We start from the raw sequence: 25,122 nt of genomic DNA on the forward strand, positions 1-25,122 counted from the left end.
CTCATTGAGTTTCCTTAAAACAGTCATTATTCTTTATTGGGTGAATTATAGGTTACCAAGTATTTCGGTTCAGTTAGTGCAGGATGATTTTGATCTTTGGTGGTGTCATGTTACCTTGAATGTTTAAGTTCCTTTAAGTCTTGTGCTCCTCCCGTCTCCCAGTGCCGCAGCTTCGTGTGCCCACGTCTTTGGGCGGAGGTGCAGGGCCCTAAAGGGGGCAGGGTCCGCGCGCAGCATAGCCGCGCATGCTCTTCTCTCATGCCACCTCCCCCATTTCCACTAACCGCCTCTTTGGGGGGAGGGGCATCGCTTTCAGGGGGCGGGGTCTGCGCGTGGACATCGCCGCGTATGCTCGTCCCGCCTGACCCCGCCCCCGTTTCGAGAGCCCGCCAGTACGGGGGGTGGGGCATCGACTTCTGGGGCGGGGTCCGCGCGTACACGTCGCAGCGGATGCTTGTCTCGCTTGCCCCCCTTCCCCCGTCCTCCTGTTCGAAGTGGTCCTTGTTTGTGCCCGCCTCTTTGCGGGGGAGGGGCTGCGCCTTAAGGGGGCGGTGTCGAAGCACAGCCGAGCCGCGCATGCCCTTCTCGCCTGCTACCTCTCGCGTTTCCACTGCCTGCCTCTTTGGGGGGAAGGGCACAGCCTATTGCGCATGTTCGTCCAACGGCTGAAACCGCCCACTTCCCGTGCCCGCCATCTTTACTTCTAACTGTTCAGCCAGCAACGGCAGAGGAAGGTCCAACCTGCGCCTGCCCGCCGCTGCCTCCCACTCACCCGCTGTCAAGGCTTTCTCCCCGTGACGCTGCCCTCCCTCGCCAAAGACCTTTGCCGCCTGCAGGCGTCTTCCGACAGCGACTGACCGCAGTCTCCTCCCACCGGCTCCAGGTTCCCCCCTCGCCAGGGAGCGGGCGCCCTCTTCCTCACGCAGGCCTGTCGTCGCAACGGCAGCTCACGGTAAGTGGCCATCCCCAGGGGGCGGGCAGCGACGAGTCGGGGAGGGATCGGGCGGGGAAGGCGTTCGCTGCGGGAGGCGGCAGGCTGCGGCGCCTCGCTGCGGGGGCTGTGGCCGGGGCCGGAGCCCAGCCCGCCGTCTGCAGGTGCGCCCTGAGAGGGCGGCGGAAGGCGGGGAGCGGGGTCTGCGGTGTGCCGCAGCATGGACGGGCTGCATCTGTGGTGGGCTGTCGCGTCCGCAGCGGCGGGAGGCGGGTGTCCGTGCGCAGGGCGGACCTCCAAGGCTGCCGTCGGCAGGTGCGCACCCAGAGGGCGAGGACAAGGCGGCGGCTTTGAGAGTGGGAGGGCAGGGTAGCATCCAAGGCTGGTGATGGGTTGGTTGGGGGTGGGAACTGTTGGTGAGCGACAGTTGGCGGTGGCTGGCGGTGTCGTTTCGTGTCTGTTGGGGGTGGGGGCAACGTCGTAAGGGAACGGAGCCCTCCCGCAACGGACGCCCAGCACGGCCCTCCACGTCAGGTGTCTGGTCGGTGGGCACGCAGGCATAGGCTGTGTGAGGGTGCATCCGCGGGGGTGGGGAGCCTCCTGTGCCCCCATACGGGTCAGCATGGAAGGCCGGGGTGTGTCAAGGACCCTGCCGCTGCGTTGCACGGCCTGGCTCCCTGGTGAGTGCGTCGCTGTGGTGTCGGCTCCCCTCCATGTGTCTGTGTGTGGTAGCTCTTGCACGTGTGGTGGTGTGTGTGTGTTAGAGCACTGTGCGGCCTGGGACAGTGTGTGTCTGCGTGCCTGTGCACAGGAGCTTGAGGAAGGCAGCTGGCTCGCCCCAACCGCCTAGGAGGTGTCAGGTGGGAGACTTTAGGGCGGGCTGCTGGGGAGATTGACCTCAGCAGGGAGGCTGAATAGTCACAGGTGAGAGCACCCTTCCCACCCCCTTGCACGAGGCAGGTTGCCTGCAAATCACGGCTTCCCCTGTGACCCACCCTCCCTGCCTCCGAAAAGAAGCCATCTACTAGTGGACTGTCCCTTCTTAGTGGAGAAGCCCAGTGGGTCAGGTTCACCCCCTTAGTGACATTTTTGTTTTCCCTACAAGGTCTCCACAGGGAACAACTTCGTCTTAAAGTCAACTCATGAAAGTTCTACTTGGTCCATGTCTGCATACATCTGCTGCTCTCTACCTCCAGGGTCATATGAAGCAGGTAGGTAATTTCTTTTAGCATCCTTAGCAAGTCACCATTCAGTGTCCTTCCCAGTGCTCATCCCATAATATTACAGAGAGCACAGCTGTTCTCTGAGAGACCTCCATCCTGCTTTCCATGGTGGCTGCACCAACTTACAATTTCCTCCCAGAGCTGCAGGTAGTTTTAACAGTAGTACCAACTTTTATTTTAGTGTGAATACCAACCTTTTTAATTCTTGCATTCCATGAGCATGAGATGCTTTGCATTAACTTGCGTCAGTAATCTTAGCATCTTCAGAGTACAGCTTTTTCACCTCCTTGGTTAAACATCCTCCAGATCTCTTACTACTTTGGCTGCAATTGCAAGTGGGATTGTTTTCTTACATTCTCTTTCTGCAAATTTGTTTTTTTAATATATTTTTGTATATTCATTTTGTTTCCTGCAGTTTTACTGAATTCATTGCTTAGTTTTAATAATTTTTGTTGGACTCGTTAGAGTTTTCTAGATAGAGTGCCATGCCATCTGCAAATAATGGCAATTTTACTTACTCCTCACCAGTTTGGGGAGCTTTCGTTCTCTTTGATTTCTTTTTCTTTCTGATTGCTGTGGCAGGGACTTGTAGTACTGTGTTGAAGAAGTGTTGAGAGCGGACATCCTTGTCTTGTTCCTGATCTTATAGGAAACATTTTCTGCTTTTCCCATTGTGATTTTGGCTGTGGGTTAGTCCTATATTTCCTTAAAATATTGAGTCATGTTCCCTCTCAACCCACTTTGTTTTTAGAGATATTTATCATGAGTTGATGTTGAATTTTGCCAAATGCTTTTTTCTGCATGTTTCAACATGAACATAGTGGGTTTTTTTGGATCATTAATGTACAATTACTTGAACAACATGATGGTTACTAGACTCCTCCTGTTATCAAGTCCCCACCACATACCCCATTACAGTCACTGTCCATCAGCCTAGTAAGATGCTACAGAATCATTACTTGTCTTCTCTGTGTATATTGCTTCTCCCGTGTCCCTCCCCACTACATTATGTGTGCTAATCATAATCCCCCCTTTTGCCCTTTATCCCTCCCTTCCCACCCATCCTTCCCAGTTCCTTTCCCTTTGGTAACTGTTAGTCCATTCTTGGGTTCTCTGAGTGCTGCTGTGTTGCTCCTTCAGTTTTTTTCTTTTTTCTAATACTCCATAGATGAGTGAAGTCATTTGATACTTATCTTTCTCCACCTGGCTTATTTCACTGAGCATAACACCCTCTAGCTGCATCCATGTTGTTGCAAATGGTAGGATTTGTTTTTCTTCACACGGCTGAATAATACTGCATTGTGTATATGTACCACTTCTTTACCTATTCATCTACTGATGGACACTTAGGTTGCTTCCATTTCTTGGCTATTTTTGTAAATAGTGCTGAGATAAATATAGGGGTGCATATGTCTTTTTCAAACCGGGCTCCTGCATTCCTAGTGTAAATTCCTAGGAGTGGAATTCTTGGGTCAAATGGTATTTCTATTTTGAATTTTTTGAGGAACCTCCATACTGCTTTTCAGAGTGGTTGAACTAGTTTACATTCCCACCAGCAGTGTAGGAGGGTTCCCCTTTCTCCACATCCTCACCAACATTTGTTGTTGTTTGTCGTTTGGATGTTGGCCATCCTTACTGGTGTGAGGTGATACCTCATTGTGGTTTTAATTTGCGTTTCTCTGATAAGGGATGTGCAGCATCTTTTCATGTGCTTGTTGGCTATCTGAATTTCTTCTTCGGAGAAGTGTCTGTTCAGCTCCTCTGCCCATTTTTTAATACAATTATATGATTTTTGTTTGTGAGGGTGTGTGAGCTCTTTTTCTAATATGGATGTCAATCCCTTATAGGATATGTCATTTATGAATATATTCTCCCATACCGTAGGATGTCTTTTTGTTGTACTGATAGTGTCCTTTGCTGTACAGAAGCTTTTAAGTTTGATACAGTCCCACCCGTTCATTTTTACTTTTGTTTCCCTTGCCCAGGGAGATATGTTCATGAAGAAGTTGCTCATGTTTATGTCCAAGAGATTTTTGCCTATATTTTCTTCTAAGAGTTTTATGGTTTCATGACTTACATTCAGATCTTTGATCCATTTCAAATTTAATTTTGTGTATGGGGTTAGACAGTGATCCAGTTTCATTGTCTTACATGTAGCGTCCAGTTTTGCCATCAGCATCTGTTGAAGAGACTGTCATTTCCCCATTGTATGTCCATGGCTCCTTTATTGTATATTAATTGACCATATATGTTTGGGTTAATGTCTGGAGTCTCTATTCTGTTCCACTGGTCTGTGGCTCTGTTTTGTGCCAGTACCAAACTGTCTTGATTACTGTGCTTTGTAGTAGAGCTTGAAGTTGGAGAGCGAAATCCCCCCACTTTATTCTTCCTCCTCAGGAATGCTTTGGCTATTTGGGGTCTTTGGTGTTTCCATATGAATTTTTGAACTATTTGTTCCAGTTTGTTGAAGAATGTTGTTGGTAATTTGATAGGAATTGCATAGATTCTGTATATTGCTTTGGGCAGGATGTCCATTTTGACGATATTAATTCTTCCTAGCCAGGAGCATGGGATGAGTTTCCATTTGTTAGTGTCCCCTTTAATTTCTCTTAAGAGTGTCTTATAGTTTTCAGGGTATAGGTCTTTCACTTACTTGGTTAGGCTTATTCCTAAATATTTTATTCTTTTTGATGCAGTTGTGAATGGAATTGTTTTCCTGATTTCTCTTTCTATTAGTTCATCGTTAGTGTATAGGAAAGCCACAGATTTCTGTGTGTTAATTTTGTATCTCGTAACTTTGCTGAATTGAGGTAGTAGATCTAGTAGTTTTGGAATGGATTCTTTAGGGTTTTTTATGTACAATATCATGTCATCTGCAAAAAGTGACTGTTTGACTTCTTTCTTACCAGTCTGGATGCATTTTGATCCTCACTGTCATCATTTTTTGGCATCAGTGTTTTCATTACATACACTGTTTTGAATTCTAAAAAACTTCCTGCCTTGATGTTGATGAGGGTTCATGGAACTCACACTTTTTGTGTTGACTACACATTTTGCTAGTTGCAGAAAGGATGTTTTAGGAGAGATTGTAGCGTGCCACACATTTTCTTTGAGTGAAATGAGAGAACAAAAAACACAAACACAGACAGACAGACAATGGCTGCAGCCCCAATGTGGCGCAGCACCTTTATTTTTATACTGTCTTTCTCGGACCTCAGCCAAGTGCTATACTCATCTTTCGCTTCTCAGGGGGGACAGGCAGAACATCTTGTTGATTTTCTTAGAAGCTGCATAGTAAGCAGGGGCGGTGTTTTCATATGTCTTCAAGGTCTCCCTGTTTCATTGTGAGACTTCCTGGGTCGTCTTTGAAGGGCCCCCACCAGTAAGATGGCAAACTTCCGGCTTCTCTTCGGGGGGTCCTCGGTTCCCGCCAGCGCCACCTGAAACCCAATCACCTCTCGCCCCGCTCCCAATCCCAGCACCTAGCCAACAGCCACCAGCCCCGTAGAAGTGACACCTCAATCAATTCATGCCCCTTCCTATATAAGCCAGCACCTTTCCCTAATAAAGCGGAACTCTCCGGTGAATTGCTGCTATGTGTCGCTCCTTTCCTTTCATTGGTGCCGCAACCCGGGAGACCGGACACCCCAACTGGGCCCCGTCTTCCCCCCGACACCAGCAGCAGCTTGCCCTCGTCCTCTTTTTCCGGCGCTGGCTCATAACACTCACCACTCCTCTCTGGTCTTTAGGTAAATTTTCCCCCCAGAGTGGGCCACTCTTCCCCGAGCTATCGCAGTGCCATTGACCGTGATCGTCCGGCAAGGCCCTGACGCTCGGAGATGAGGAGAGAACTCTCCCCGCCTCAGGCCTTCATGGCTGCGGCAGACCCTCAGGCCCCTCCTCTGACAGCCATAAATCCCTGCCTCAGGCCTTCACGGCTGCGGCAGACTCTCAGGCACCCCCCTCCAACAGCCATAAACGAGGTGACTCCTTTGCGATGAGAATGCTCCCTTCCCCCCCCCCCCTTCTGCTCCGTACACTGAAAACGCCTAGCGCTAGGTACCTCGAGACTCTGGCAAACTGCCTTCATAGGGAAGTCTGGGTGACAACCCACACTTCCTAAGAAATTCCGACTCGTATACGAGTTTCCGCAGACCACCAAGGATCATCAGGGACGCCCTTTGTCTCCTTGTGGTCTACTTCCAGTCCGAGGATCTCCGTTCGTCTTCCCCTGTTTGTCTCCTCTGTCCTTTAGCCATGGGAGCCTCCTCATCCCTCCCTGAAAGTTCACCTCTTGAATGCCTGCTTAAGCATCTGGCTACCCTCTCCCTGACGCCTGATATAAAACCAAAACTTCTCTGTAAATATTGCTCCCAAGATTGGCCGACATACCCCCTAGACAATAACAACCAATGGCCTGCAGGGGGAACTCTTGATCCTAACATCACTCGCAATCTTCTTAACTACTGCCAGCGCCTGAAAAAATGGAAGGAGATTCCCTATATCGAAGCTTTCCGTCTCCTCCTCTCCCCGCCCCCTCCCAAGTTCTCCTAGCCTGCAAGCCACCGCCCCCGCAGAAGCCTCCCGTTCACTCCCTTCCCCTTCTTCTCCTACAACAGCCCTTCTCCCTTCCTCCCCCCACCATCTCCTCCCCCATCTCACCTCCTCTGCCTTCGTCCCCTGCAGATTAAGCCTGAGCCTTTCAGCCCCCCCTTTAACTAGGTCCCAGGGGCCTCCTCCGTCTTTGCCCTCATCACCTATTTCTCCCCTGTTAGGGACCGCCTTTGTCTTCTCACATGTTTGTAGAGAGAATGGGAAAGCACCTCCCCCCATGTCTGAACGCAGCATGGGAAAGCACAAGCTAGAGAACAACCGGTGCAGTCCTTGGAAGTTATCCTGTCCACAAAAACATATCTTGTCCTCAAAGATGAGCCAAGACTCCTCACTCTGAAAATAGGGAGACCTTGAAGATGTGTAGAAACACCGCCCCCTGCTTCCAACTATGCCCTTCCCCCACTTGCCGGTGTGGCAGGAATAGAGAACAACGCATTCCATAAGCAATTAACTGGAGCCCTGCTGTAGCTCAGTTAGTAGAGCATGGGACTCTTAACCTCAGAGTCATGAGTTCAAGCCCAACTAAAGCAGCAGAGGCAAGCAGCTGGGCTGCTAGTTGGCAACACGTGGGTCTGATTCTATCTTTATTTTCTTTGCCCCCCTTCTGCACTTCAAGACCTGCTTGAATAGGCGCAGCTAGACCACGTCACTCCCCCACAGACTGAGCCAGAACCCTTCAGTCCCCCTCAGACTTGGTCCCGAGAGCCTCCCAAAATTATCGCCCCCCTCTGGGAAGTAGCAAGATCCGAAGGCATCGTGCGCGTTCATATCCCTTTCTCCTTAGGAGATTTAGCCCAACTAGAGAAACGCCTAAGTTCCTTTTCCACTGATCCCACGACATACATCAGGGAGTTTCAATGGACCCTCCAGTCTTACAGCCTCACACATCATGACATTTTCATGCTCCTGGCCAATACTCTCCTCCCTGAAGAGCGTAGACGAGTTTGGGACTTCACCCAAACGCACGCTACCGAAACCCACAAGACTGACCCCACCTATCCCCCTGGCCCCACTGCTGTCCCCGAACAAGACCCACGCTGAGATTATAACACCGCCATGGGTCTCTGCTCTCGAGATATTTTTGCCTCCTGCTTAATAGCAGGTCTGAAAAAGGCAGCTCATAAAGTAGTCACTTTTCAAAAGCTCCAAGACATAATTCAAAAGAGAGACGAAACCCCCTCCCGAGTTCTTAGACAGACTCACTCAAGCCCTATTACAGTATACCAGCCTGGACCCAGAAACACCTAAAGGAAGACATGTCCTTATGACATACTTCCTAGCTCAAAGCTACCCCGACATTAAAGCTAAACTCAAAAAGTTAGAACAAGGCCCCACTACCCCACAGACTGAGATCCTAACAGTGGCCTTTAAAGTCTTCCACAACCGGGAGGAGGAGAAAGAACGCCGTAAACAAAAGGCTGATCAGGCCAATTTCCAGATGTTAGCCCAGCTGATAAAACTACAACCTGGGCGCCCCTCTACAAACAAGCCCCCCCAGGAGCTTGTTTCAAGTGCGGAAAAGAGGGACATTGGTCAAGGGCGTGCCCCTCCCCCAGATCTCCTACCACCCCATGCCCCAGATGCCACAAAAAGGGCCACTAGGGGTCTGCCCAACCACCCGAAGGGGAGGCTGGACGAACAACCCCCATCCTAAGCCCGCCGTAGTGGGGCTGGCAGAAGAAGACTGATGGGGCCCGGGGGCTTCTCGCCCGACCATTTCCATCACCAAACAGGAGCCCAGAGTTACTTTAACAGTAGACGGTCGCCCCATCTCCTTCCTCCTAGACACAGGAGCCACCTTCTCAGTCTTGCAAGAATACCGGGGCCCTACCATGCCTGCCATTACTCCTATAGTCAGGGTAGGAGGTAAACAGATTTTCCCATTAAAACCCCCCCCTTTTATGCACAATCCTAGACAATCCCATACCTTTCTCCCACTCCTTCCTGGTTATGCCCCAGTGTCCCATCCCTTTACGAAGATGGGACATCCTTTCCCTCCTCCACATTTCCATAACTATATCCACTCCCACAGCCCCCAGTACTCCCTTTCTGATGGCCCTCATAGCCGACGACGCCCCTCTACCCAATGAAAGCTCTGGTTCTGCCCTCATACACCCTGTAAATCCCCAAGTTTAGGACATTACAAGCCCCTCCGTGGTCCTATGTCCCCCTGCCTCTATCAAATTACGTGACCCCTCTCAGTGTATCTGTCAGGCCCAATACCCCCTAACTACTTCAACCCTCATAGGCCTCCAACCCATCATTCAAGATCTCTTAAACAAAAATTACCTCAGACCCACTCACTCCCCATTTAATACCCCCATATTAGCTGTTAAAAAAACCAACAGATCTTTCTGGCTTGTCCAAGACCTTCGCCTCATCAACATAGCTGTTGTCCCTATCCATCCCTTAGTTCCAAATCCATACAGCCTTTTATCGCAGATCCCTGCCTCAGCTTCCCACTTCTCAGTCCTAGATCTCAAGGACCCATTTTTCTATCCCTCTAGACCCCTGCTCCCAAGATTTTTTCATCTTCACCTGGACAGACCCATACACAAGACATTCTGAACAACTCACTTGGACAGTTTTGCCACAAAGTTTCCGAAATAGTCCCCATATTTTTAGACAGGTCCTAGCTCAGGACCTCAAACAGTTTCATCATGATCACTCCAAGTCCACCTTATTACAATACATGGACAATCTTCTACTCTGCAGTCTCTCCTGGGAACAGTCTCAACTTGACACTGCCTCCCTTCTTAATCTTCTAGCTTCCAGAAGTTACTGAGTATCCCCCGTCAAAGCTCAAATCTCTTCCCCTCCTGTCACTTACCTCAGATTCCTTCTATCTCAACAAAGAAAGTCCATTACCTTAGACAGAAAATGGCTCCTCTCTGACCTGCCCGTTCCCAAAACCAAGACAGAAATCCTTTCCTTTCTAGGCCTGGCTAGATATTTTAGAGCGTAGATCCCTAACTTCTCCCCATTGGCAAGACCCCTATACGACCTCAGCAAGAGCCCCCCCCCCTAAAAAACCATTATCCTCCTCAGCCCGACACTCCTTCATTAAGCTCCGTCAAGCCCTTGTGGAAGCCCCAGCTCTCCATCTTCCTGATTTGTCGAAGCCCTTCTCATTATACATTCATGAGAGGTCCAGTCAAGCTCTAGGAGTCCTAGGCCAATATTATGGCCCATCCTTTGCCCCAGTAGCTTATCTCTCCAAGCAATTAGACCCCACAGTTCGGAGATGGGCCCCCTGCCTACGAGCATTAGCCGCTAGACAGCTCTTGCAGAAGGCAGCTCATAAACTGACATTCAGGGCGCCCCTTACCATTCTGTCCCCACATCACCTAAAAGATCTCTTAACCTACAAAAGTTTACAGACTCTCCCTCCCTCCAGACTCCTGACCTTACTGTCCTCTTTCCTCCAAAATCCCATTCACCCCCTTTGCCATCCATACCCGAATCATGACTTTTTCCTCCTTTACTGCTCTCTCACTTTTTTTTCCTCATTCCTATTGTCTTCCCCACCACCCCAGCCTCCTTTGTATGGCAATTCAAAGTCAGAGAGACTTGCACACAGCATCAAACAAAAGTTACTGCCCTCATTGCCACACCAGACTGCCCTCTGAAAAGCTGTTCTGAGCCTTTATACCTCCACTTTCCTCCCTCCACCGAAGTGTTCACTAGCAGCTACCCTTATTCTCCCTACCTCTGCTTCCTCTATGACCAAAAACAAGCCTATTGCAAGTGATAGCCAGACACCTACAGGAGATGTCCCTACTAGTCTTGTGCCATTCACTACATGAGTAACTTCCAGTACCCACAGTATTACTCCTCCAACCGTTTCATGAAATATCCCAACGGTTCATTCTCCTTATCAATCCCAGATCCCTGGGACTCTCGATGAGCTGCCGGAGTCACAGCCTCAGTTTACTATGGGGGGGGGGTCCTCGACCCCCCACGGTACCCTTCATATCTCTCAAAAGTATGTTCCCTCTCATTCCCAGATCTCTCAAGTTGCATCAGATAGCAGACATTCCGAAAAAGTCATTATCCAAACTCTTGACGGCGCCTCTTCATCTTCTTATCCCCGCCCCTCTTCCCATTTCTCCTACTTTTCATTACAGCTCATTCAGGACACCACCGTCTTTCTCAACCACACCCTTAACACAGCCAATTGTTTCTTGTGCGCATCACTACAGCGCCCACTGATGGCCGCCGTGCCCCTTAATATCTCCAACTACTCCTTCCATGCAGAAAGACAACCCCTCTGCCCGCCGGCAGACATACCCCTATGGTAACCAGAATACGCAGATAATCTCACCATCCACCACTGTGTAGGCCCAACTCCACCCCCCTCCAGCGCACTTCACTGCCTCTCTGTCTACACCCCTACCTCCGGCTCTAAGACTTTTACACAACTGAGACACTTCTTTTGGTATAATGGCAGTCTTTTCAACTCACTGCCTCTCAACTCAGATCACCCTGCATTCTCATCACCCTAATCCCACAGTTTACAGCATGGCAGAATTTCTTGAGCTCCAACCTCCCTTGCCCTCGTGCACAAAAAGAGCTGCTTTCCAAAGAAGTAAAAAGCTAACCTTTGCAAACAATATGGCTTCTCTCTCACTTACCAACTTTACATTTCCCTGTATGGCCCCGGAAGATGACTGGTTAGCCAGAGACGGGTAAGATTCCTCAAGGGAGGAACAACCTAAGACAGGCACAGTCGCAGGGGGGCCATCAGGTGAGAATTTGGGGATCAACAGAGGTGAGGCTCAGAACCTCACCCCCCCTGCTTTGAGAGAAATCTTCTGCATCCGTGGATGTTTTGCTGCCCTTGTCTAGCCTGGATTAATACTTAGTCCATAGGCACACACCTGATCATCTGATCATCTACATTTGCCCTCTTACAGCACTAAACTATATTTTCTACCTTTATCTTGCATCTACCTACCACTTCAGCATTTTATTAAAAATAAAAATAATAATAATAATAGGAGAAATGTGGGATCAACATATAAATCAAGTACAAAAATCAAACGAATATTCATATTTGACCTGATTGTTTATAGGTCATAATGCATGATCAAAACCGAAAGTTTCTGTGATGAATGCCCTTGTACTGTTCACCATGTAAGAATTTATTCACTATGTAAGAATTTGTTCACCATGTAAGAACTTGTTCGTTATGCTTCAGAAGATTGGAGACTGACGAGAATTAGGCTTGAGACGGATTAATGATTGTACATTGAGCGTTGACCCCCCTATACTGAATTTTATTGTTGTTAACAACCATTTGATCAACAAATACGAGAGATGCCCTCTCAAAAAAAAAACAAAAAAAAAAAAACAAAAAAAAGAGCTGCTTTCCTTCCCATCATGGTCAGTAGCTCTTTGATCACCTCAGCCATTGGGGCAGGGTTTTCGGGATAAGCCTTGGGTCACTCTCTATGGGCAGTTAGAGATCTCAACGCCAAACTTGAGAGAGCCCTGACATCCACTGCCGATTCCCTAGCCTCTCTCCAAAGACAAGTCACTTCGCTAGCTATAGTCACCCTTCAAAACCGGCGGGCCTTAGATCTGCTTACAGCCGAGAAGGGCGGCACCTGCGTCTTCCTCTGGGAAGAGTGCTGCTATTACATCAACGAATCCGGCATTGTAGAAACTGACATTCACAAACTCACCGACCTTGCCTCCAGCCTCCACAATGCTTCCAATTCCAACCAATTCTCTTCAATACTAACAAACCCCCTCCTCACCTGGCTCTGGCCCATTGCAGGCCCCATAATAATCATTCTTCTCGCCTGTCTCTTCTTACCCTGTATAATAAAGTTCATCAAATCCCAAGTCGGAAAAATCTCTAATCAAGCTTTCAACCAGCTTTTACTCAGGAACTACCAGCTTCTGGCCACAGAAGATCCCTCACCCTCACGTGACCTCCTCACCACATGCTGAGATGGACCCCTCTCTCCACTGGAAACTGTTCCTGGAAACAATGGCTGCAGACGCCTGGCTCCTGACACCCATATCCTCTTAGCACTATTGGAATCAACAGGTCCTCAACCTATGGTCACAGGGAACCTTCATTGATTTCTAAACCTGAAGAAGTCCACATCTACTCATCCTTACTGTAGGGAGTCCTATCAACCCTTTCCTCCCAATCCTCAAGCCCTCACTCCCTTCTCCGCCCCTGTTCAGCAGGAAGCAGCCAGAGAGAAAGCAACGTCCACAACCCCATAGAGGAGAAAGGGGGGAATGAAGGGCCCCCACCAGTAAGATGGCAAACTTCCGGCTTCTCTTCGGGGTCCTTGGTTCCCGCCGGTGCCACCTGAAGCCCAGTCACCTCTCGCCCCCCTCCCAATCCCAGCACCTAGCCAACAGCCAACAGCCACATAGAAGTGACACCTCAATCAATTCATGCCCCTTCCTATATAACCCAGCACCTTTCCCTAATAAAGCGGAACTCTCCGGTGAATTGCTGCTATGTGTCGCTCCTTTCCTCTCAGTCTTAGAGGACAAGATATGTTTTTGTGGGCAGATCACTTCCAAGGACTGCACCAGTTCTCAAGCTGGTGCTTTCCCATGCTGTGTTCAGACTTGAGGGAAGGTGCTTTTCCATTCTGCCTTCAGACATGTGAGAAGACAAAGGCCGTCTCCTACAGAGGTGGTTCTGTTTTTTCCTCCTGTAATCCTGCGCTGACCTTGACTGCCGGCAGGGGGCGCCTATGGACAGCCAGAGTGATGTCTTGAGTCCTGTGCTTTTCCCCCGTGGGCAGGAGGGGTAGTGAAAACCCAGTCTTTGTGAGGCAGGTTGAGTGCATGCGCCTTCCTTCAGGGCTTTCTCTTCGTTCCAGAAGGATCCAGCATGGAGGCGCCTGCAGGGCCTTGGCTCCAGGACAGGACAGTGTACGGAAAGGTTCCCGTGAGGAGCACACCCCCTTTGTGCCCCGACTGAGGCGGGGCCTCCGCTTCTCCAGGCCTTTGACCTTCAGCTGCAGACCAGAGGCTTCTCTTCTGTGACATCCCCTGTGGCTGACTCTACATCTTCAGGTAAGGAGACTTTCACTGCAGGTGAAGTTTTTCTGTTTTCTGGCAGGTTCCGTAGGGAAGGGGCTCAGTGAGTCAGACTCCCAGGATGTTGTTGTGTTCATTAGGGACTGAGGGTGGTTTGTGGGAGAAATCCCTGCAGAGATTCATAGAGAGGGAAACAGAAGGACAGTTGTGTATTGGACGCACAAGATACTGGGACCTTAGAGATGTTTAGGGTGCAGTCATGGAGCGTCCCTGGTGTGGACATACAGAACCTGCAGTGAAAAGGCAAATTTGAATAGTCTGTACACGGTTTGATTAATTTTTAATAGTTGATATTTGCTATAATGTTGAAGTGTTTGAAAAACTATGGCAAAGAGGAGTGTCGTAAAATATATTATTTTAAGCTCCAATATTCTAAGTTTCTGAAATGCACAATTTAATAATTTCACTTTCCTCGCTTTCAAAGAAAATAAGTGATCTGTAATGTCTTTAAAATATGCTTATCTTTCCGTTACTGTGGTGACAATATGAAATAGTGCAAAGTACTGGCTCATTGACCATTTCTTCCTGGATTCCAGCGTGATTGGTATTGTTAAAAACTGATCAACCCAGGCTGCTATCCAATTTTTTTGAGTGTAATAAGATAATACCCACAGTTAGATTGAGATGATCAAAACCCAGTGGTTATTCTTAAAATACCAACCATTGCCTACTGCTGCAAACCACTAAGGATGGAATACCTGAAAACGTAAGCATTCAGAATAGTGAAGAACCAAGACCGTGACTGCTTTTTATCAATGAGATAGATTCGTTGCACATGCAATTTTTTCCTATTAAAAATGCAAACTTGGTGGCATTTAGTTGAATTTTGTATGTTTCCATTCAAGTGATGACATGGTGGTATCTGTAATCTTGCTGTTGGTTATGATCCTCTTTTTATTGAGAATTGATATGTTTAGTGGGAGGTTTTTCATTTGTCACTTCTGTATTTTCCGTTGATCTCTTAAGTCCAAGTATAATCCCATGTCTTGTTAAAAGTTTTCTGTTCCTCCAATATAAAAATTACTTCCACACTTGAGTTGTAAGCAAGGTAGGAGGCCTTCTAAAAGTAGGCGTCTTTACATAAAGTCAGGATGCTTTGTTGGAGAACCTCATTAACGCTCTCCACTTGGTTCGCAGTATCATCCCTTCATGACAACTGCCTAAAACGATGCTGTCCCTGTGCACTGAGGTCCTTCTGATGTTGGTATTGTGTATTTTCCAGTTTGGTTTTTTATTCCATATCATTTTCAACTTACAATATTTGAATTTAAAAATGTGTGCTCTCGATTCACATATGCTTACATATACGTACACTTATAGTATCTGGTCAGTGTATATTTTGCATTGGGTGATGGCTGATGCATTTGATCTTGATGACCATTGGGTGTTTGTAAGTATACTTGAAGTACTTTCTAGGACAGAGCTGAAAATATCCCATCTGGTGATTCGATTCACAAAACCTGTTTATCCATTGTGTACTATTTTTAAGCTTATCATAGTTTGTATCTTCAGATGATGAGCTGAAAAAGGTACAAATTGGGCATGATGACATATACAGTAGAGGAATAATGGCTTCTGACTTTTAGTGCAAATTGCATAGTTCCTCATGTATAATAACTGACCATGAGTATTTTCTGTCAGCATTAACCTTTTACTATTTACTAATAATTACTGCAGGTACACCCTGTCCCTGTTTCTTTCCTTTCAGTGCAGTCAGTACAGCTTCTGTGGTGATGGCAGTGTTCTTATGTGAACATACCTTGTCCTCTGATGTATTCATGCTGGGCTATTTCTCTTGTGCAGTCAGAAGAGTATGAAAAATATTAGCTCTTTATATTATATTCTCAGTTGTATTTTGGGTCTAACCTGATTTCTTAGGTGCATTATATATTCCTTTTGAATTGTAAGCACAGGGGAACAGATCAATTTTTATGTTTACCTACATCATTAGCTATAAAGGAATTCTATCAACATGTAAGTTGCACTAAATTGGGGAGATTACCAGCATTTTAGCTTTGAATAATTCTGTGTGATCTCTTAGTATCACGTCTGGCACACAACATACCAACATCTACCATCACTTGCAGTATAGTCGGCCACTTTTAATTCTTTGATTTTGTCATTGCTATCACCTGGGAAATGATGTTTGAATACTTTTTTGACATTTTCTGCTCAGAAAATATGACAAAACATTGAATCTCTTCATGGTCATACCTTCTGTTCTCATGGTTGTAATCTGTATATTTGAGTTAGAGATTTTTATTTTGTTCCATTACTGCTGAAATATACAAGTATTCTTGGAATACATGTGAGCCAATCACACTGAGGCATTTTCTATTTTGTTTCTACAGCAGTCTCTTAAATGTGTTCAACCACGAAGTGAAATAGACACCATAGTATCTGAATCTACATACATTTATGATGCACATGCATTATCCACTCAAAATGAAAACTCTAACATAGTTGTTTGGAAATTATGTATCTTCCTGGGTTATTTATTTCCCAGTGTAATAAATACTACCTTTAAGAAACAAAACAGTAGAACTAGGTGAGAATCAAAATTAATAGTAATTTCTAGTAGTTTAGAAATATGTTAAAATATGAAAAGTTACTTAATACATTTTTTGTTTTTGTTTTTTCAATTTTTATTAAGGTATTATTGATATATACTCTTATGAAGGTTTCACATGAAAAAACAATGGTCACTACATTTACCCATATTATCAAGCTCCCACCCATACCCCAATGCAGTCACTATCCATCAGTGTAGAAAGATGCCACAGAATCACTGTTTACCTTCTCTGTGCTACACTGTTTTCCCCATGACCCCCCACACCATGTGTACTAAACATAATACTCCTCAATCCCTTTCTACCTACCTCCCCGCCCGCTCTCCCCCTCCCCCCTCGCCCTCCCCCTCCCCTCCCCTTTGGTAACCACTAGTCTCTTCTTGTAGTCTGAGTATGCTGCTGTTTTTGTTCCTTCAGTTTTGCTTCGTTGTTATATTCCACAGATGAGGGAAATCATTTGGCACTTGTCTTTCTCCGCCTGGCTTATTTCACTGAGTATAATATCCTTCAGCTCCATCCATGTTGTTGCAAATGCTAGGATTTGTTTTTTCTTATGGCTGAGTAGTATTCCTTTGTGTATATGTACCACATCTTCTTTATCCATTCATCTACTGATGGACACTTAGGTTGCTTCCATTTCTTGCCTATTGTAAGTAGTACTGAGATAAACATACGGGTGCATATGTCATTTCCAAACTGGGCTCTTGCACTCTTAGGGTAAATTCCCAGGAATGGAGTTCCTGGTTCAAGTGGTATTCCTATTTTGAGTTTTTTGAAGAACCTCCATACTGCTTTCCACAGTCGTTGAAGTAGCTTACGTTCCTGCCAGCAGTGTAGGAGGGTTCCCCTTTCTCCGCATCCTTGTCAGCATTTGTTGTTGTTTGTCTTTTGGATGTTGGCCATCCTTACTGGTGTGAGGTGATACTACTTCATTGTGGTTTTAATTGAGATTTCCCTGATGGTTAGTGATGTGTAGCATCTTTTCATGTGCTTGTTGGCCATCTGAATTTCTTCTTTGGAGAATTGTCTCTTCATATCCTGTGCCCATTTTTAAATTGGGTTATTTCCTTTTTCGGTGGTGAGGCATGTGCGTTCTTTATGTATTTTGGATGTTGACCCCTTGTTGGATATGTCATTTACCAATATATTCTCCCATACTGTAGGAGGATGCCTTCTTGTTCTGTTGATGGTGTCCTTTGCCATACAGAAACTTTTTAGTTTGATGTAGTCCAGTGTATTCATTTTTGCTTTTGTTTCCCTTGCTCAAGGAGATGCGTTCAGGAAGAAGTTGCTTATGCTTATATTCAGGAGACTTTTGCCTATGTTGTCTTCTAAGAGTTTTATGGTTTCATGACTTACATTCAGGTCTTTGATCCATTTGGAGTTTACTTTTCTGTATGGGGTTAAACAATAATCCAGTTTCATTCTCTTGCATGTAGCTGTCCAGTTTTGCCAACACCAGTTGTTGAAGAGGGTGTCATTTCCCTATTGTATGTTCATGGCTCCTTTATCGTGTATTAATTGACCATATATGGTTGGGTTTATATCAGGGTTCTCTAGTTTGTTCCATTGATGTATGGGTCTCTGTTATTGTGCCAGTACAAAATTGTTTTGATTACTGTGGCTTTGTAGTAGAGCTTGAAGTTGGGGAGTGTAATCCCCCGTGCTTTATTCTTCCTTCTCAGTATTGTTTTGGCTTTTCATGGTCTTTTGTGGTTCCATATGAATTTTAGAATGATTTGCTCTAGTTCACTGAAGAATGCTGTTGGTATTTTGATTGGGATTGCATTGAATCTGTAGATTGCTTTAGGCAGGATGGCCATTTTGACAATATTAATTCTTCCTATCCATGAGCACAGAATGTGTTTCCACTTATTGGTATCTTTAATTTCTCTCATGAGCGTCTTGTAGTTTTCAGGGTATAGGTCTTTCATTTCCTTAGTTAGGTTTGTTCCTAGGTATTTTATTCTTTTTGATGCAACTGTGAATGGAATTGTTTTCCTGATTTCTCTCTCTGCTAGTTCATTGTTAATGTATAAGAATGCAATGGATTTCTGCATATTAATTTTGTGTCCTGCAACTTTATTGAATTCAGATAGTAGATCTAGTAGTTTAGAGTGAATTCTTTAGGGTTTTTTATATACAAATCATGTCATCTGCAAACAGGGACAGTTTGACTTCTTTCTTGCCAATCTGGATGCCTTTTATTTCTTTGTGTTGTCTGATTGCCATAGCCAGGACCTCCAGGACTATGTTGAATAGAAATGGGGAGCGTGGGCATCTTTGTCTTGTTTCTGATCTTAGGTGAAAAGCTTTCAGCTTCTCCCTCTTAAGTAAATGTTGGCTGTGGTTTTGTCATATATATCCTTTATTATGTTGAGGTAGTTGCCCTCTATACCCATTTTGTTAAAAGAGTTTTTATCATAAATGGATGTGGAATTTTGCCGAATGCTTTTTCAGCATCTATGGAGATGATCATGTGGTTTTTGTCCTTTTTGTTGATGTGGTGGATGATGTTGATGGATTTTAATACACTTTATGTTTAAGACAGTTTCAGGTTCACAGAAAATTTGCAGAGGTAGTGCAGGATTTCACCGTTTGCTCCCACCACTTCCCCTCTTACTACCATCTCACATCGTTACAGTTCCTTGTTATAATTAATGAAGCAGTCTTGCTGCCTTGTAACCATCCACCATCCTTTCTTTTCCTCAGATTTCCCTAGTTGTTCCCTTGTTCCCCTAAGATCCCACTCAGGATACCTCATTACATTTAGTGATCTTGTCTTCCTAAGACACTGTTAAGAGTTTCTGAGACATTCTTTGTTTTGGATGATCTTTACCATTTTCATGAATCTTTGTCACCAATTTTGAATTTCTCTCCAGTTGGATTTAACCTGATGTTTCTCTTGTGATTACCTGGAGTTGTGTTTTCCAGGGGAAGAAGTCCACAGAGGGCAAGTACTGTTCACAGTACCTCCTGTCAATGGCACGTGCCCCAAAGGCCTAGATTGTTGATGGCCCAAATGGCAGGATTTGTTTTCTTTCTTACGGCTGAGTGACATGCCGCGGTGTGTGTATGTGTGTTACACATCTTTATCCATTCATGTATCTATGGACATTCAAGCTGCTTTAGGTTGTATCTTGGCTATTGTAAGTGATGCTGCAATGAACATAGAGATCACATATATCTTTACAGATTATTATTTTCATTTTCCTTGGGTAAATTCATAAAGCAGAATTGCTGGATTATATGGTATTATATTATTTTTAACTGTTGAAGGAACCCACGTATTGTTTTCCATAGTGGATACACCAGTTCACATACCCAGCAATAGTATATGTGGGTTTCCTTCTCTCCACATCCTTGCCAGCCGTTATTTTTTGTCTTTAATTTGAACTTGCCATTCTAACATTTGAATTGAGATCTCATTGTGGTTTTGATTTGCATGTTCCTGATGATTAGTGACACTGAGAATCTTTGCATGTGTCTGTTGGCCATCTATATGTCCTTTTTGGAAAAATGTCTATTCAGGTCCTCTGTCCATTTTTTTAATTGGATTGTCTTTTTGATAGTGAGTTGTATGAGTACTTTGCATGTTTTGGATGTTAACCCCATATTGAATATGTCGTGTTCGAACATCTACCATTCAGTAGGTTATTCTTCTGTATGTTTGATGGTTTCCTTCTCTGTACAGAACATTTTAGTTTGATGTAGGTGCCATGTGTTTGTTTTAGCCTTTGTTGTCCTTGACTGAGGAGAGAGATCAAAAAAAAAATTGCTAAGGCCAGAGTCAGAGAGCTTGCTGCCTGTGTTTTCTTCTGGAAATTTTGTTTCAAGTCCTGCATTTAAGACTTCAGTTCACTTTGAGTTTGTTTGTATATATTCTTTAGGGAAGTGGTCCATGTTTTGCATGTAGCTGTCCTGTATAACCAACACAGTTTACTGAAGAGACTTTTCTCATTATGTATTTTTACCTCCATTTTTAACTGACCATTTAAGTGTGGGTTTAATTCTGGGCTCTCTGTATTTTGTTCCATTGATGTAAAGATCTGTTTTTGTGCCAATACCATATTGTTTTGATTACTATACTTTGTAGTATACCTAGAAATCTGGGAGCCTAATACTTCCATAATACTTGTTTCTTAGTATTGCTCTGGCTGTTTGGGGTCCTTTGTCGTTACACACAAATTTGGGAATGATTTGTTTTAGTTCTGTGAAAAATGTGATTGGTAGGTTTTTTTCAGGGTTCTAATCTTTATTCTTTCTTGGTAAAGGGGATGATGTGGTATAAACATCAAATTATAAAGTTTTTCAGTCAAAGGGACGGAATTATAGCAATAGGTAATGTAGCTTATAACCTTGTAGCTTTGTATGCTGTAAGTACTTTGATAGAGATTGCATTGAATCTCTAGGTTGCTTTTTGTAGTGTTGACTTATAACTATTCTTCCAGTCCATAAGGGTAGTTTCTTTCCATTTACTTATTTAGTTTTCAGTTTCTTTCATCTATATTTTGTGGTTTTGAGCATTTAGTCCTTTGACTTTGGTGGTTCAGTTGATTCCTAGGTATTTTGTTCTTTTTGGTGCAGTTGTAAGTAGTGATTTCATAATTTCTCTTTCTTGTAATTCATTATTAGTGTATAAAAATGCAACGGACTTGAATATTGCTTTCGTATCCTTCACCTCAACTGAATTCACTTATTCTGTTACATTTGTAGTGAAGGCTTTATAGTTTTCTGTATATATAGTATCAAGTCATCTGCAGATGTGACAGTTTTACTACTTCCTTTCCAATTTGGATATATTTTACTTTTCTTCCCTAATTGCTAACACTGGAACTTTGAGTATAATGCTGAAGAAAAGTGGCAAGGATGGGCATCCTCGTCTTGTTCCTATTCTTAGAGGAAAAGCTTTCAGCTTTACACTGTGGAGTCTGATAGGTGTGGGTGTGTCATATAGGCTGTTTTTATGTTTAGGTGTGTTCTATCTCTACAGACTTTGTTTAGAATTTTTATGAGTGGATGTTGAATTTTGTCAAATAAGGTTTCTGCATTTGTTGAGATTATCATGATTTTTATCTTTCATTTTGTTAATGTGACATGTCAAATGGATTACTTTGTGGATATTGAACTAACCTTGCATCCCCAGAGTAAATCCCACTTGATCATGACACATGACCCTTTTATTGTGTTGTTGAAGTCCCCTGTCTGGTCTTGGCCTGTGTGCGACCTCCTGGATATGGCTTCCTTCAGCCTGGTCCTCCCTCCCTTCATGACTTGCTATCTCAGTGCCCTATTTAGTGACTTACTGTAACTGGTTACAACGAGCGTCTGTCTTGTTTACTTAGCTGTTTGCTTACTTATCATTGGTGGTCTCTCCATGCTGAAGACTGGTCTTGCTTGCATGATTCTATCCCCAGGGCCTAGCACAGCAGTGAGCATAGTGCAAGTAATGAACATTGTTTTGAGTATTGTGATACAATGAGTTACATGAAATATATACTTGGGCATTCAGTGACCCAAATATATATTTCCCAGGTATATTTGATCCTCGTCCACACTTCCTGAAATCACTGCATAGCCTTAAAGGTCGAATGGGTGTCTTCTCATGTTAATGAGAGATTTGGACCCGACCCAGTGGAGGGGGCTGGAGGTTGAATCAGCCAATGGCCAGTGATACAGACAATGAAGCCCTCAGCAAAACCCATGAGAAGGGCACATTTCTCTCCCTTGGATCCAGCTTCTCTGTCTGAGAGCTTCCACACTATGGAACCAAAGAATACCGTGCCTCACAGAACCAGTCCCCAAGTTCCAAGCTCCACAAGGATAGAAGCTCCTTTATTTGGGAGCTTGCCCTATGTACCTCTTTATTTGTCTGTTAACTTGTATCCTTTATAGTACCCTTTATTAAAGTGGCAAATGTGTTAGAAATTCTGTGAGCTGCTCTAGCAAACTAATTGAATCTAAGCGGGAGTTCATTGGGCCCTCAAATCTGTAGCTGGTTCTTCAGCAGCACAGGGAACTGCCTGGGGCCTGGGACAGGCTTCTGGAGTTAGGGGTGGTGGAGAGTCTTGTGGGATGGAGCCCTTAACCTGGGGAATGTAGTGCTGTCTCTGGGCAGATAGCATCAAAATTGTTGAGTTCTCAGACACGCTGCTGGTGTTTAAGAATTGCTTGGTGTGTGTGAGGTGACCTGCTCTCCCTCTCCCTCTCCCTCTCCCTCTCCCTCTCCCTCTCCCTCTCCTCCCTCTCTCTCTCTCTCTCTCTCTCTCTCTCTCTCTCCCTCCCTCTCCCTCTCCCTCTCCCTCTCCCTGCCTCCCTCCCTCCCTCTCTCTCTCTCTCTTTCTCTTTCTCTCTCTCTCCCTCCCTCTCCCTCTCCCTCTCCCTCTCCCTCTCCCTCTCCCTCCCTCCCTCCCTCTCTCTCTCTCTCTCTCTCTCTCTCTCTCTCTCTCTCTCTCACACACACACACACACACACACACACACACGTGCACGCGTGCCTTGTTGGAATCATGCCTGCAAACTCAAATGGAGTTTGTACTATGATGTGTATGAGAAAACGGATTTGGTTTTAGGGTAGGTACTGGGATTTGTTAGAATGGCCCAGGCTCTCAGAAATATGTGGGTCTTGAAGAGAAAGAATGAAAGGCAGGGGATGAGTAGCCTTTGATGCCTGGATGGCTGTGCACACACCCTTCACAGGAAGGCGCAGCTGCACTGCTATCAGTCACTAAAGGTACAAGTTACCAGTGGAATTTAGAAATGGCAGTGGCCCCAGCTCCTGTGGATTTGGCTTCTTGGGTAGGTAAGGAAATGCAGACTGGTAAGAAGCAGGCTAACTATTCCATTCTATGGTTGTTTTTAGCTGGAACAGCCAAAAAGAAAATGAAAGGAAATGGTGGGTCAGGGCTTGATGCTGAACCAGGCTGAGATTTGGTTCAATCTGAGCTTCAGCCATTAGCCTCAAAGCTGCCCAGAAAGGGAAAATTATGTCAGAGCAACAGCAAGTACCTCTAAGACCTCTAGTCACCAAGGAGATAGCAAATGTAGGGGCGGAGAAAACCAGGAAATGTGTGGAAGGAGGGGATACAGTGTAAAGGAACCGGTCATTGTGTAGATCGGCATCACCAGCTTCCTGAAGAATCTTTAGTAAAGTGCACTGGGAGAGCCACCAGTTTGGGGCTGTGTCTGGTGGTGAATGCTTTGGAGTGGAAGGGCATGTTGGGGCTGTTGCAGGACCCTCCACTCACTCTTGGACAATCCCAGAGGGCTGTTACGTAATGAAGACACACAGGAGGTTCTTCCCGAGGGGACAGGCAACCTGGTGGACTGGATAAGAGCCCCTGTGAGGTGTGGTTATCCTGAGAAGGGGGCTGCTCAACTGCCCCTGTAAATGCTAGATGGAACACCCCAGAAGAAACAGCTGATAGGCTTCATATGCAGGCCACGTGGGACTGGCTTTAGGATGACTGAGATACTCCCCCACTGAATATTCCTGTTACGTTATGTTGAATGCTGTGGTGAAGGGGCCCCTGTTATGTGGGCACCCCATGTAACGTTACTGCTATAATGTCAAACAACAGTTTGAGGAGCCTTATGAGATTTGTTTTCTCAGCTTCCCTTTGCGTCTTATAATACCAAAAACATTACCATAGTTAAGAAAATAGGGAGGGACAAAAGAGAGAGGCAGGGGATTCGACCCAGTTGAGTGGAAGTTTTCAGATGGTTATGGAAAAATTGGGTGAATCCAGCAGACACCGATGGGGTGGCAACAAAGTTGTTAATGTGTAGCACTTCCAGAAAGTGGGTGAGCCAGTGGGAACCCCTGTTCCACCAACATTACATCAGCCCCAAAACTCTGCTCTGTGTACCCCAGTTTGGAGGAATTTGAAAAGCCTGAAGGCCAATATTACAGTGAGAAGCCTGACCAGGGATCGCTGGCGTGGTGGTCAGGCAGGTTAACAAGTTAAAGATTAATAAATGGGCCAGGATCCTCTGGCTGCACCCCCAGCCTGGGACCTGAGGCCTTTTGCATGTGTATGGGTAAAACAGCCAGGGGGAGGAGGGAATCTTCCCTGGCACTTCTTGATGCAGAGATCCCATGCACTGATTCCAAAACCTATTGGTGAATTCTATGGGGTCTAAGCTTAGATTGGGAGGATATGGAAATGCAATGGTTGATGGGATTGAGATGAAGTTTGGATGAATATTGGGTATTTGAGCAGATGTTTTGTGAGGTGGTTGTATCCCCTGTACCTGAATGTATTATTTGGGGGTGGATATTATATCTGACTGGGGATTGCTTCCCCTGTCTAGTACAGTAAAACGGAAGGCATGTAAGCCCACCCTCTTGCCAGTTTTAATTGGGCATGCTAAATGGGAACCACTAGAACTGCCCAAGCCACACAGGTGGTTAACTTGAAGCAGTAAAGAATACCTGGTGGACAAAAAGATCACCACTTTGAGTGACATGCTGGAATTTGGGTGCTGGTGCCCAGGAATTCACTATACAGTGCTCCTGGGTGGCCTGTGAAAAAGGTGGATGGCTCATGCAGACTACAGTAGACTATCGAGGTTTAAATAAAGTTATAATGCACAATAGCCTCTGGAGTTCCAGACGTGGTCTCGGCCATACAGAAAGTACAGCAAACTGAAGGAGGCTGGTACTCAGTGATGGACCTTGCAGATGTTTTCTTCTCCATGTTGATCT

At 45.5% G+C, this 25,122-nt stretch overlaps 1 protein-coding gene across 11 annotated transcripts in view; it reads left to right on the plus strand.

Moving 5' to 3' along the window:
- Window positions 1–677: 677 nt before the first annotated feature.
- LOC108409655 (uncharacterized) overlaps window positions 678–25,122 on the plus strand; it is a 40,368-nt gene continuing 15,923 nt past the window's right edge. For 6 of the 11 annotated variants that reach the window (XR_012132515.1, XR_012132516.1, XM_073239334.1 and 3 more), the window contains exons 1-3: window positions 794–952; window positions 2,037–2,142; window positions 13,626–13,821. The gene's annotated coding sequence lies outside the window, so the exon portion shown is untranslated. Of the gene's footprint in view, window positions 953–2,036; window positions 2,143–13,606; window positions 13,822–25,122 lie in introns of all 11 variants that reach the window. The other 5 variants (XR_012132517.1, XR_012132519.1, XR_012132518.1 and 2 more) reach the window with 4 other exon arrangements.

The sequence above is a fragment of the Manis javanica genome, chromosome 6 (assembly GCF_040802235.1).
Source record: "Manis javanica isolate MJ-LG chromosome 6, MJ_LKY, whole genome shotgun sequence".
Classification (NCBI taxonomy): Eukaryota; Metazoa; Chordata; class Mammalia; order Pholidota; family Manidae; genus Manis; species Manis javanica.